The sequence below is a fragment of the Mirounga leonina genome, unplaced genomic scaffold (assembly GCF_011800145.1).
Source record: "Mirounga leonina isolate KUSES-001 unplaced genomic scaffold, KU_Mleo_1.0 Mir_173, whole genome shotgun sequence".
Taxonomy (NCBI): Eukaryota; Metazoa; Chordata; class Mammalia; order Carnivora; family Phocidae; genus Mirounga; species Mirounga leonina.
Window position 1 is genome coordinate 85,646,263 of NW_023270447.1, and position 11,532 is coordinate 85,657,794.

Sequence of the window (11,532 nt, forward strand, 5' to 3'; positions counted from 1 at the left end):
CCACAAGCTTGACTGGGGAGCAGCCCAAGGGTTGGGTCCAGCCCTGGCTGCGCAGAGGTATTGCAGAACTGGCTGAAGAAGGACACCTATGACTGGCCTCGTGGCCCATATCTGGTCCAGCATCCGATCTTAGCTGGCTCTGCCACAGGGAACTGTGTGACCTTGAGTGAGATACTCTCCCTCTCTGGGCCTCAGTCCTTCTCTTGACTTTGAGGGTGTTGGAGCATCTCTTTGAAGTTTGAGAGCAAGAAGAGGTCTGTTAATGTCATCTCTCTGTTTTATAACTGAAAAGATTGAGGCTCAGAGAAGGGAAGGGGTCTGTCCGAGGTCACATGGGGAGACAGGATGGCAGCGAGGCCAGAATCCACTTCTGATTCCTACCCTGCCATCACCCTTCCCACTTGCGTCCCCACTTCCTCTCCCACGAGACCAAGAGACCCAACCCCTGTGGGGACCCAAGTATCTGGGGCCTCAAGCCACTGAGAACAGGTGATCAAGTCATTTCCCCAAAAGGCTCTCACCCCATCCCTTCCCCACCCCTGACAGAGCACTGGACTTGGAGTCAGAAATCTGGGCTTTAGACACCCTCTCCCCATGTAACGGATGTGTGACCTTGGACGAGGCACTCAACCTGATTCTCAGTTTTTAATTTATAAAAAGAGGCAGAGACAGGCTCTGCTCACGCCGCGGTGTGGCAACAGCTACCAGCAGCCATTTCCCTGGGTCCAGGCCCCCTCTGGAGGAGGCACCCCGTGCCCACCCAAGAGAGATGTCATTAATCTATGATTTGTCACACAGAAACCACTCCATCTGGAGAGAGAGAGCAAGAGCCCGTGCCTTTCAGGGATCCTGGTGCCGGGAGGTACAAATATCATTCTGCACTCCCCTCCCCTTCCCAGGGTCCCAGGGGGACCCACCTGCTGTTATTGCTGCCAATAACTCTGACTCCTGCCTGCCCCCACCCCCACCCTTAGCAACCCCCCTCCCCCCCGGAGAACCTGAAGGGTTCAGAGTCTCTGAACATGGCCAGGAACATCCTGATTGGGGTCTTTGTTGGACTGTGGTCTTAGCTCCCTGGAGGAGGGGTTGCCGAGAGGTGGGGCCCTCGGCTGGTGCCTGGGCACCTGGGCATACCTTTCCTTGGTGGTGGTGGGGGTGTAGTGAGCAGCAACGTGCTTCCGGCCTTTGGCCAGTTGACTCTGGAGAATGTTCCAGATAAAACTGAACACAGGCTCCCCTGAACCAAACAATCTGGGAGGAAAGAAAATTGGGGATGAAATACTGGGAAAACATGAAGGGTCCTCTTTCCTCCATCTCTACCTCATTCTAAAAAGGATTCAAAGATGAAATCATAACGAATATTGATATTTCTCAAGCACTGATGTGCCAGGCCCCATACCGAGCATTTTACATGGATTATCTTATTTGATCTTCACCACAGCCCTATGGGAGTAGGTACTATTTATTATCCCCATCTTATGGATGGACAAGCTGAACCTCCGGTGACTGGCCTAAGGCCATGCAGCTAGGAAGTAGCAGTGCAGGGATTGGGAGGTGGATGGGGGTGCTAGAGCCCCGGCCCCTAACCTCTAGGTCACACTGTTCTTGCCAATACTTTGCCATCACTGCCCTGGGAACTGAGGCTCTTCCTGGGACCCTTGGGATGGCCACCTCCTCTTCTGTGTCTCTTGCTCCCCGGAATTGGGCCTGACAGGTACAGAGGGGCTCCAGCTGACCTCCCATTGGCTCTTTTCTGCAAGAGGGTCAACTTCCCGAGGCTCTTGACAGTCAGTGCAGCGTGCTCCCCAGTTCAGCGCTCACCAGCAGGGAGCCAGGGACAAGGAGGGATCAGGAGCCGGAAGCCTGTGGCTTGAGGCCAAGTGGGGGTGCTCTAGGAGAGGGCCATGGGGTTAATGGAAAATCTGTCCCTGCACACGTTGGCAACATCACCACTGTGATGATCACTCTGCCTGAGGCCCTCTGGCCCTGCCCTATTGACTCCATTGAGTGCCATCGATCGGCAGGGGCTCCATAAGAACCGAGGGGCAGGAGAATTGATGCGTGAGGGCCTGGTGGGGCTGTCCCTGTGGAGCAGAAGAGAGCGGCTTGAATTGGGGCCTCAGCTGGGATCCCGATGACATTTCAGACCTCTATCTGCAGAAGGGGAGAGGATACCCTCCTAGGAGAGCACATGCTGCGGAGCCTGCCTTTGTGGTGTCTTCTCTATCCCTTGTTCAAGGACCACTGGACTGGGTTTCCCGGGGCACAGGCTCTGCCGCCCCACTGGCCTGTCTGGCCAGAGCTTCTCTCTGGGTTTCTCTGCCACCTGTTCAGAACCTGCTGTGGCTACCAGTTCCCTCTTGTGCTAATCTATATGCCCCCCTTCTCACTCTTCACACCCTTCTCAGAGTGCTCATCCAGATCCTTGTCTCTAACTCTGAACACTTTCCTGACTTCCAGATCCACAGGTCCTCCTGCCTATTGGGCATCCCCACCTGGACAACCCCACACCCCTCAGACTCAACAAAGCCAAGCAGGACTTGCCATCCTCCTTCTGCAACCTCCCCACCAGCAGCTTTCTGGGCTCCAAGTCTCCTCATTCCAGTCAATGGCAGAGACACACACTTGATCAACACACAGGCAAACTGAGTGTTTCAGATGGCGTTCCGTGAGGTGTAGGGAGCCAGTGGGATAATGCCATGGAAGTGACCGGGAGTGGGGTTTGGTGGTCAAGGGCCGCCTGTCTGAGAAAACACATTTGATCTGAGAGCCAAATCATAAGAAGGAGCTGGCTTTGCAAGGGTCTGGAGAGAGTTTTCTGAGCAGGGGAAATATCAAGTGCAAAGGCCCTGGGGTAGAAGCAAAGAGGCTGGAGTGTTTTGGAAGCAAGAGGAGAGCCTGTGCGGGATGAGCATGGTGGGTAACATGGAATGTGCGGATGAGGTCAAAGAAGTCAGCAGGCAAGGAGTTTGAAGGAGCCACCACAGATCTTTAAGCAAGGGAGGGGTGGTCATATCTGATTTATATTTTTAAAAGATCCCTCTGTCTGCTGAGTGGGAGGGATGTTGGAAGCATTTAGGGAGTTGACTTGGAAAGCAATTTAGGGACAGGGACATACAAGGAAGCATATTTTGGGATATGTTTTGGAGACAGAGCCCACAGGACTTGCCAGTTGGGTGCAGGGGGTGGGCAAACTGCGAATACAAGATGGTGCCTGGGCTTTTGGCGTGAGCAACTGAAATGGAGCCTGTGCCCTTGGGCTTGAACAGGAGGAAAGAGCAGGGGTGTAGAGGGAAATCGGGATTTCTGTTTTGAATTCCCATCCTAGTAACAATTTTAAGTGGGAAGCTGGATGAATGAGGCTGGAGCTCAGGGGAGCTGTTGGGGCCAGAGATGAGGGTATTAGTGGATTAACCTGAGTCCAAGCTCCCAACTTTGTGCTCCTGTTTGGCCACTAACGTCTCTGCTTCCCATTGGGCTGTGAATTCCCTGAGGGCAGAACTGGTTCTTATGATTGTTCTACCCCAGTGCTTTGGGGCAGAAGACACTCAGTACATTGCTGAGGAATGAATAAAAAGCACAAATATCTATTTCATGTATTTGTTAAAAAATATTTGCTGAGGGCGCCTGGGTGGCTCAGTTGGTTAAGCGACTGCCTTCGGCTCAGGTCATGATCCCGGGGTCCTGGGATCGAGTCCCGCATCGGGCTCCCTGCTCGGCAGGAAGCCTGCTTCTCCCTCTCCCACTCCCCCTGCTTGTGTTCCTGCTCTCGCTGTCTCTGTCTCTGTCAAATAAATACATAAAATCTTTAGAAAAAAAAAAAAATATTTGCTGAGCACTTACTGTGTGCCTGGCTCTGTCCTAGGTGCTGGAAATGCAATCGTGAGTGACAGCGTTCATGCCCTCTGGGAATGTAGACCAGTGGCTGAGACAGGCCATGACCAATGAATATATAATGCAATGAGGAACAGGGACAAGAACTAGGAAAAAATTAAGCAAGATAAGAAGATGAAGAGGACTGGGGATATTCTTGAGAAGGGTCGTTGGGGGAGGTCTCTGAGGAGATGACCTTTGAATAGAGACCTGAGTGAGTGAGAGGTAAGCTGTTTGGATATTTTGGGGGAAGAGCATGCAGGCAGGAGGAACAGCATGAGCAGAGGCTCTGAGGTCGTAACACAGATGTCCTTGTGTTGGAGGCTAATGGCACTTCGGGGCTAATGAAAGTAGGAAAGCATTTTCCTATTTCTCATATTCATGAAAATTCACTGGCTGGAACATTTTTTTTTCCTTTCCCATAATTTCTAGGTTTAAGAAAGAGCCATCGAGTAGAAGGTCAAAGCCTCTTTTGGGAAAGAAAAAAGGAGAGGCCCCACCATCCCTGGGGCAGGATTCTCAAGCCCCAAGTGTTTACTCTGGAATCTGTGCCTATCTCTGGGGGCAGGGTATGAGTTAAGTTCAGTGAGACGAAGTACCTTAATGTTAATGCTGTGTAATAACCTAATGGCTTCATAGGGCTATAATCTGGGACCATAGAAGTTGCCTCCGTGATGCACTGCCCAGGGCTGCTGGAACGTGGCTGCTCCAGAAAGCTTTCAAGATCTGGGGACATTAAGTTTCAGGGACTTGGAAAGCATCCAGTTGTAGACAGGTTACAAAGTAGGCATTGAGGAGATACTCAATAGATTCTCCATTAATCTGGGGGGAAAACGGAAGACTTCATAAAGCAGCTCCACTTTCATTAGTGATAATGATAATAATGAAAATCAAGGGCGCCTGGGTGGCTCGGTTGGTTAATCATCTAACTCTTGATTTTGGCTCATGTCCTGATCTCAGGGTCGGGAGATCATGTCCTGCATCGGGCTCCATGCTCAGCGGGGAGTCCGTTTATGTCACTCCTGAACCTGGTTCTTCCTGTCACAGCTCTTGTCTCTGTAACTCAACCCTCAAGATTACTTGCTCGGTGTCTGTTTCTCCTGGTGAGCTGTGAGCCCCAGGACAAAACCTGCTTTTCTCCCAGTCATATCTTTACTCTTCACATGGTAGAACTTTATTCATATTTGCTGAATAAATGAATAAAGAATCCAAACAGTCAGTTTCTCTAGGACCTCTGACAGGCTCCCTCCAGACCAGGGAGTGGTGGTTCTCATGGGACATCTAGGTTCAAGTGTGACCCACATTAGACACAGAGGGAGGGGCCCGAGGACCCTGGTCTCCCACTGCTACAGCTTCCTGACGACTCCTCCTTCTTTTGAAAGTCAGTTATCTGCTGATTATAAACTGCTGTGTAACAAACTGCCCTCAAACTTAGTAGCTGTTTTAGTCAGTGCTCTCCAGGAAAACAGAACCAATAGGATATATATATATACGTGTGTGTGTATATATATATATATATATATATATATACGTGTGTGTATATATATATATATATATATACACACACACATACATACATATATATATATGTAAAGAACACACACACACACACATGATTTATTTATAGGACTTGGCTCATGTGATTATGGAGACTGAGAACTCCCACCATCTGCTGTCTGCAAGCTGGGGAAACAGGAAAGTCGGTGGTAATGTTTCGTCAAGTCCAAAGGCCTGAGAACCAGGGGAGCCGATGGTGTAAGTCTGAGTCCAAAGGCCCAAGAATTGGGGGGCCGTTGGTGTAAGTCGCTGTCTGAGCCTGAAAGCCCATGAACCAGGAGCACCAACGTCTGAGGCAAGAGACAATGGATGTTCTAGATCAAGCAAAGAGAGGAAATTGGCCCTTCCTCTGCTTTTTTGTTCTATTCCTGCTCTAGATGGGTTGGATGATGCTCACTCATGTCTGCGAGACAATTTTTTTTACTCAGTCTACTGATTCAAATGCTAATCTCTTCTGGAAATACCCCCAGGATTAATGTTTCACTGGCTATCCAGTCATCCCTTAGCCCAGTCAAGTTGACAAAAAGATTGACCATCACAAGTGCACCCCTTGTCAACTTGACACCCACACCAATCTCCATAAACCATACTTAATCTCCAAATAAAGACAATCACAAGGTCATAATTCTACCTAACATGATACAGCTATGCTGCACATGTCCCAAAACACACTAACTCCTTCCCCAGAAGAGGAGGCAAAGTCCTTGAGTGCTGTTTACTCTTCTCCTTGATGTCCCATAACTTAAACACTGGGATGTAAAATCAACAATTTGTGAATACTGACATTAAGTCACAACATCTTATGTTACTTGATAAGGGAATAAGAGAGGAAAGAAAACAAAGATATTTGCTTAATATATGTACAAAGACACACAAACATTCACAACAAATAAAGAGGAAATGCTGATGATAATTGCAGTCCTCATTTCTGTCGCTGGTCACATGGTCATAGTTGGTATTTATAACTACCTTCTTCTACAGCACATTCTGTATTCCCTCTGCCTTCAGCAAGCATCTCAGCTAGTCTTGGTCTTTCACTTGGTGGGATGACCCAAACCTTCATTCCTAAAGGATCTGGGCCATTCATAGTGCTGCCTGAATTAGGTTGTTAGAGCTTTTCATTGACTTTAGTCACAAGACAACACTAAGAGATTCTCTAAGGGATCTCCTGGATTCCAGGCATACACTTCCACATTCCATTGTGGAGTAATAGTTCAGTTTCCCCTTGGAAGTCAGGATCAATCACCCCAGCCAGCACTGTGATTCCCTTTTTTGCCCGTTGACTCAGAGGCTTGAAGATCCCAAAGTCTCTGGGTGGCAGTCTTAGCTTCCAGTTCAACAGGATCATTGTTGTGTCTCCTAATGGATGCCTTTGTCTATCTGGAACTAAGACCTTTAGCCTAATAGAGCATAAAGTCTCTGGAACAGGAAACAAAAATTTTGCTAGTGAGTCACTAGGGATGGCACTAGTGAGTCACTAGGGATGGTGCCACTCCCATTTCCACCCCTCCATTTTGGACTGTGAATCCTGCCTACTGGAGAAACAGCACCATATATTGGATGCCGATTCAGAACATACACAGCCTTCTAGAGAACCTTGCCCCAGCCCTACAGAGTATTGCCACCTGGCTGACACTGTAGTGAGTCTTCAAAGGGCCATGCCACTGTTCTATGAAGCCAGCTGCTTCAGGATGGTGGGGAACATGATATGGCCAGGGAATTCCATGATCATGGGCTCAGTGCCACACGTCTTTTGTTATAAGTTAGTTTCTTGGTCAGAAGCAATGTTGATTGGAATACCATGACAGTGAGTGAGGCATTCTCTAAATCCACAGATGGTAGTTTTGGTAGAAGTATTACATGCAGGGGAGATAAGTCTATATCCAGAATAAGTGTCTATTCCCGAAAGGACTAAAATCTGCACCTTCCATGATAGAAGTGATCCAGTATAACCAACTTGCTATCAGTAGCTGGCTGATACCCTTGGGGAATGGTGCCATACTGGGGTTCTGTGTTGGTCTCTGCTGCTGGTAAACTGGGCACTCAGCCATGGCCATAGCTAAGTTGCCCTTGGTAAGTGGAAGTCATGTTGCTGAGCCCATAACAACTTCCATTCCTGCCACCATGGCCATTTTGTTCATGAGCCCATTGGGCAATGACAGGGGTGGCTGAGGAGAGAGGCTGACTGGTATCATGGAAGGGGTTGTCCTATCCACTTGGTTATTAAAATCTTCCTCTGCTGAAATTACCTTTTGGTGAGCATTCATATGGAACAGAAATATCTTCACATTTTTTGCCCATTCAGAGAGGACTATCCACATACCTCTTCCTCAAATTTTGTTTTCACCAATTTTTAAATCACGTTCCTTCCAACCATCCAGCTAAACCATTGGCTACAGCTCATGAATCAGCATATAGCCACACATCTGGCCATTTTTTCTGCTAAGAAAAATGGACAACAAGATGCACGGTCCAAAGTTTTGCCCCATTTGTCTGCCCTTGTTGGGAGCTTTTGCTTCACCGTGTCTTCAGAGATGTCCCAGGGAAGAGCTGCCATGCTGTGGCTGTCCACTCTGGGTGGTAAACTGCACATCGTGCAGAGCCATCCCCAAACCAGGTCTGAGTTCTTCTCTTCCTCTGTCAGCTGATCATTGGGAATTCACCATGAGGCCATAGGTACAGGCTGGGAGAGAAAGCAGTATAGCAAGAATGGGGACCATGGGCATTTGGGCCATTTCTTCGTTTAACTTACTTGTGCCTTCAGGGCCTGCTTGGCTCTGATCTCATATATACCACTTCCATTTGATGAGGGAGTGTTGTGTGCATACCCAACTTTATGGCTTGGTGGGTCACATGACACCCAGAAATAATGTTTTGCCAGCTATCTTGGCATCCCTTAGCCCAGTCAAGTTGACACATAAAATTAATCATCACAGTAACTGAAAACAACAATTTATTATTAACTCTGACATTTCTGTGGGTTGACTAGACTCAGCTCACTTGGGGTCTCTCATGTGGGTACAGCCAGACGGTGGTTGGTGTTGGAGTCGTCCAAAAGCTTGGCAGGGCTGGATTCCAAGATGGCCTCTTCATGTACATGTTTGATGCCTCATTTGAGATGCCCCAGAAAACCCAGAGGCTGTTCAGCAATCTCTCCTTCTTTTTTTTTTTTTTTTAAGATTTATTTATTTGAGAGAGAGAGAAAGAGAGGGAGCCAGTGAATGGGGGTGAGGAGTGGCAGAGGGAGAGGATCTTCAAGCAGACTCCCCACTGAGCGCAGAGCCTGACACAGGGCTTGATCTCATGACTCATGAGATCATGACCTGAGCCAAAACCAGGAGTCAGATTCTTAACCAGCTGAGCCACCCAGGCGCCCCAATCTCTCCCTCTTTATGCAGCCTCTCCATGTGGCTAGCTTGTGCTTCCTCAAAGCATGGAGGACTAGTTGGACTTCTTACATGGTGGCTGGCTTTCCCTGGAGTGTTCCAAGAGTCTTAGGTAGAAGTTACAAGGTTTCTTGTGACCCAGCCTGGAAAGCCACACAGAGTCACTTCCATCATGGTTAATAGCAAATCCCAAGCCTGCTCAGATTTAAGGGGAGGCACCATGTAAGGGTGTGAATGTCAAGAGGTGTGGTTACTGGGGGGTCATCTCTGGGGACCAACTACTACAGGGGGGAAGAGGAGATGTGGTGAAGTAGGCAAGTCAGAAGACCTTGATCCTGGCTCTACTGGTCACCCTCGGACAACTCTCTTGACCTTTCTGGGCTCAGCTTCCCATGGCATTTACCATGACAGAAATGGACTAGATGGCCTGGAAGATTCTCCTAGTACTGACAGACCTGGGCTTGAGTCTCTGGAAGTTCAAGGCTGGCTCTGCACTCTAGGCTGGGTCTCTGGTGGGGTAGGTGGACCAGTTGCCCCCCGTCCGACTCCCAGGGCCCGTGACCCCAGCTAGGCTCCCAGCCATGAGAATGGAGAACAGTTGGAGTGTTAAGTCCTTGGTTTCAGGAAAAAAAAAAAATCGCCCTCCCCAGCCATCTCTAGGCACATTATTCACAGGTTCATTACTGTTTAATTTAATCACCAAATGTCATCCAAATGCCATTTATCCTGCTTCTCATCAGAGGTTTACCTATTTATTTTACATTTCAAATGAATTGCTCATTATTCTGTCATTTGGGGCTTTATTTTGTAATTCATTTGGCAAGTTCTGACAAGTTGAAAATGATGCTGTATTGAACACAGTACCTTCTGGGCCTCCTCCCAGGGGTTCCTTCCCTGAAAGCCACCCCTGCCCCTCAGTGTCTCTCCTCAGGAGGCCCACCTGGACACTCTCCATCTTTCTGATGGGTCATGGAGAGAGATACAGCATTCTGCTCTTCCCTCAGGTCCAAATTGTGCATCCATGATGCTCAGATATGCACGCCAAGGACTGAGGAAGGTAAGAGAGCCCAGGACAGAGAGCTCATCTGTCCATGCCATAGGTGGGTTGCCCATTTGCGCCACTGCCCATGCTGTGATCCCTAGCCATGGCTCTCGCCAACCAGGTCGTTTATTGTGGTGCTTGAGGCTAAAAGTCCAAGTATCTTCAGCTCAAGAAGTTAGAAGATGGGTTTCCCAGTTGCCTGGAATCTACGGTGAGGGGATTCCATTGGCCACCGGCTTCTTTGAAGTGATGGAGTGGGGAAGTTGGTTCATTCCAAGAAGAGGTGATGGCTACATGGACATGGAGAGCAAGTTTCTGAGGCTGGTGGTTGCCATCCAAGCTGCCTTGGCTCAGGGCTAATGTGCCCTGAGAGTCCAGTGACCTTGGCCCAGCCTCTCACGGCAGATGTTTCAAGACAAGAAGGATTGAAATGTCTTGTGGATGCCTGGTCTTTCGTTGATGTCCCTGTGGCCACTGGGTGAGGGCAGAGACTGACACCCCTGGTCCTTGCATATGTGTGTATGTCTGTCTGTGTGTAGGTGTCTCTGTGTGTGTATGTCCCTGTAAGTGTAGCTCTGCACCCTGTCTTGCTCCTTCCTCTCCCTGCTTTTTCCCATCTCCTCATATCCCCCCTCCCTCTGGCTATTCTGGCATTTGGGGGTGGTCCTGCTCCTGGCTTCCTTCTCAGGGGGTAGCCAAGAGAGGGATCTGGGTGAGTGAGTTGAAGATTTCAGCAGTGCTGGCAAAGGCTCACTATTCAATAAACACTGGATGAGTTTAAAAAAAAAAAAAAAAGCAAGCAGAGGATGGGCTGTGCATTGAACAGACTTTGGTTAGAGTTCTGCCTTTGCCACTTGGTTATCATCCTCAGACCTTCATTCCCTTGGGCAGATGGCTTAAGCTCTCTGAGACAGTTTCCTCATCTGTAAAATGGGATGGTAGCAGATATCAGCACCTGCAGGGTTGTTGTGAAGCTTCAGTGGGATGAGGCACGTCCAGTGCTCCCCCACTGCTTGGTACATAGTTAGCGCTCCCTGAGATCTTATCCTAACCTCAAAGGAGGCTAGGATGAGCCAAATCAGCCCTTGCCAAGATGCAGGGGATTAAAGGTCCGAGGGCTTGAGAAATTTAATGCAAGGCAGTTCCAGGGCCCTGCCAGGGTGGTGCTGACCCCGTGCCTCAGCCTCAAGTCTGGCTGGGAGGTTCCCAGGTGTAGATCTGTCCCTAGCAGCCCTCCCAGGCTTCTTTGCCGCTGCCTGAGAATGGGTGTTGAGCCAGCCTCCCCAGAAGGGCCCTCAATCTAAGTCACTGATAGCCTCTCAGCCTGGACCCAGCATCCACATCTGTATTGCAAAGTCTCCCGTGCCTCCAGGTCACTTTATGGGCTGTGCAGCTGGGCTCCCTTCAAAACCGTTGGGGGAACCCCCCTCCTCAAGATTCCGATTCTTAAGCCAGGGGTGGGGCTTGGGGTGAATCTCAGGAGACTCAGAACAACTGCCTTGTGTGTGTCCTTCTCCAATCCAGAAGCTTCCTGGGCCTCTTGGAGTCTTGAAAAAAAAATTTTTTTTTAAAGATTTTATTTATTTATTTTGAGAGAGAGAGAATGAGAGAGAGCAAGCACATGAGAGGGGGGAGGGTCAGAGGGAGAAGCAGACTCCCTGCCGAGCAGGGAGC

General features: G+C 49.1%; 1 pseudogene; it reads left to right on the plus strand.

Moving 5' to 3' along the window:
• The first annotated feature begins 9,961 nt into the window (after positions 1-9,961).
• Positions 9,962-10,465, plus strand: LOC118020341 (annotated as a pseudogene).
• Positions 10,466-11,532: the final 1,067 nt, after the last annotated feature.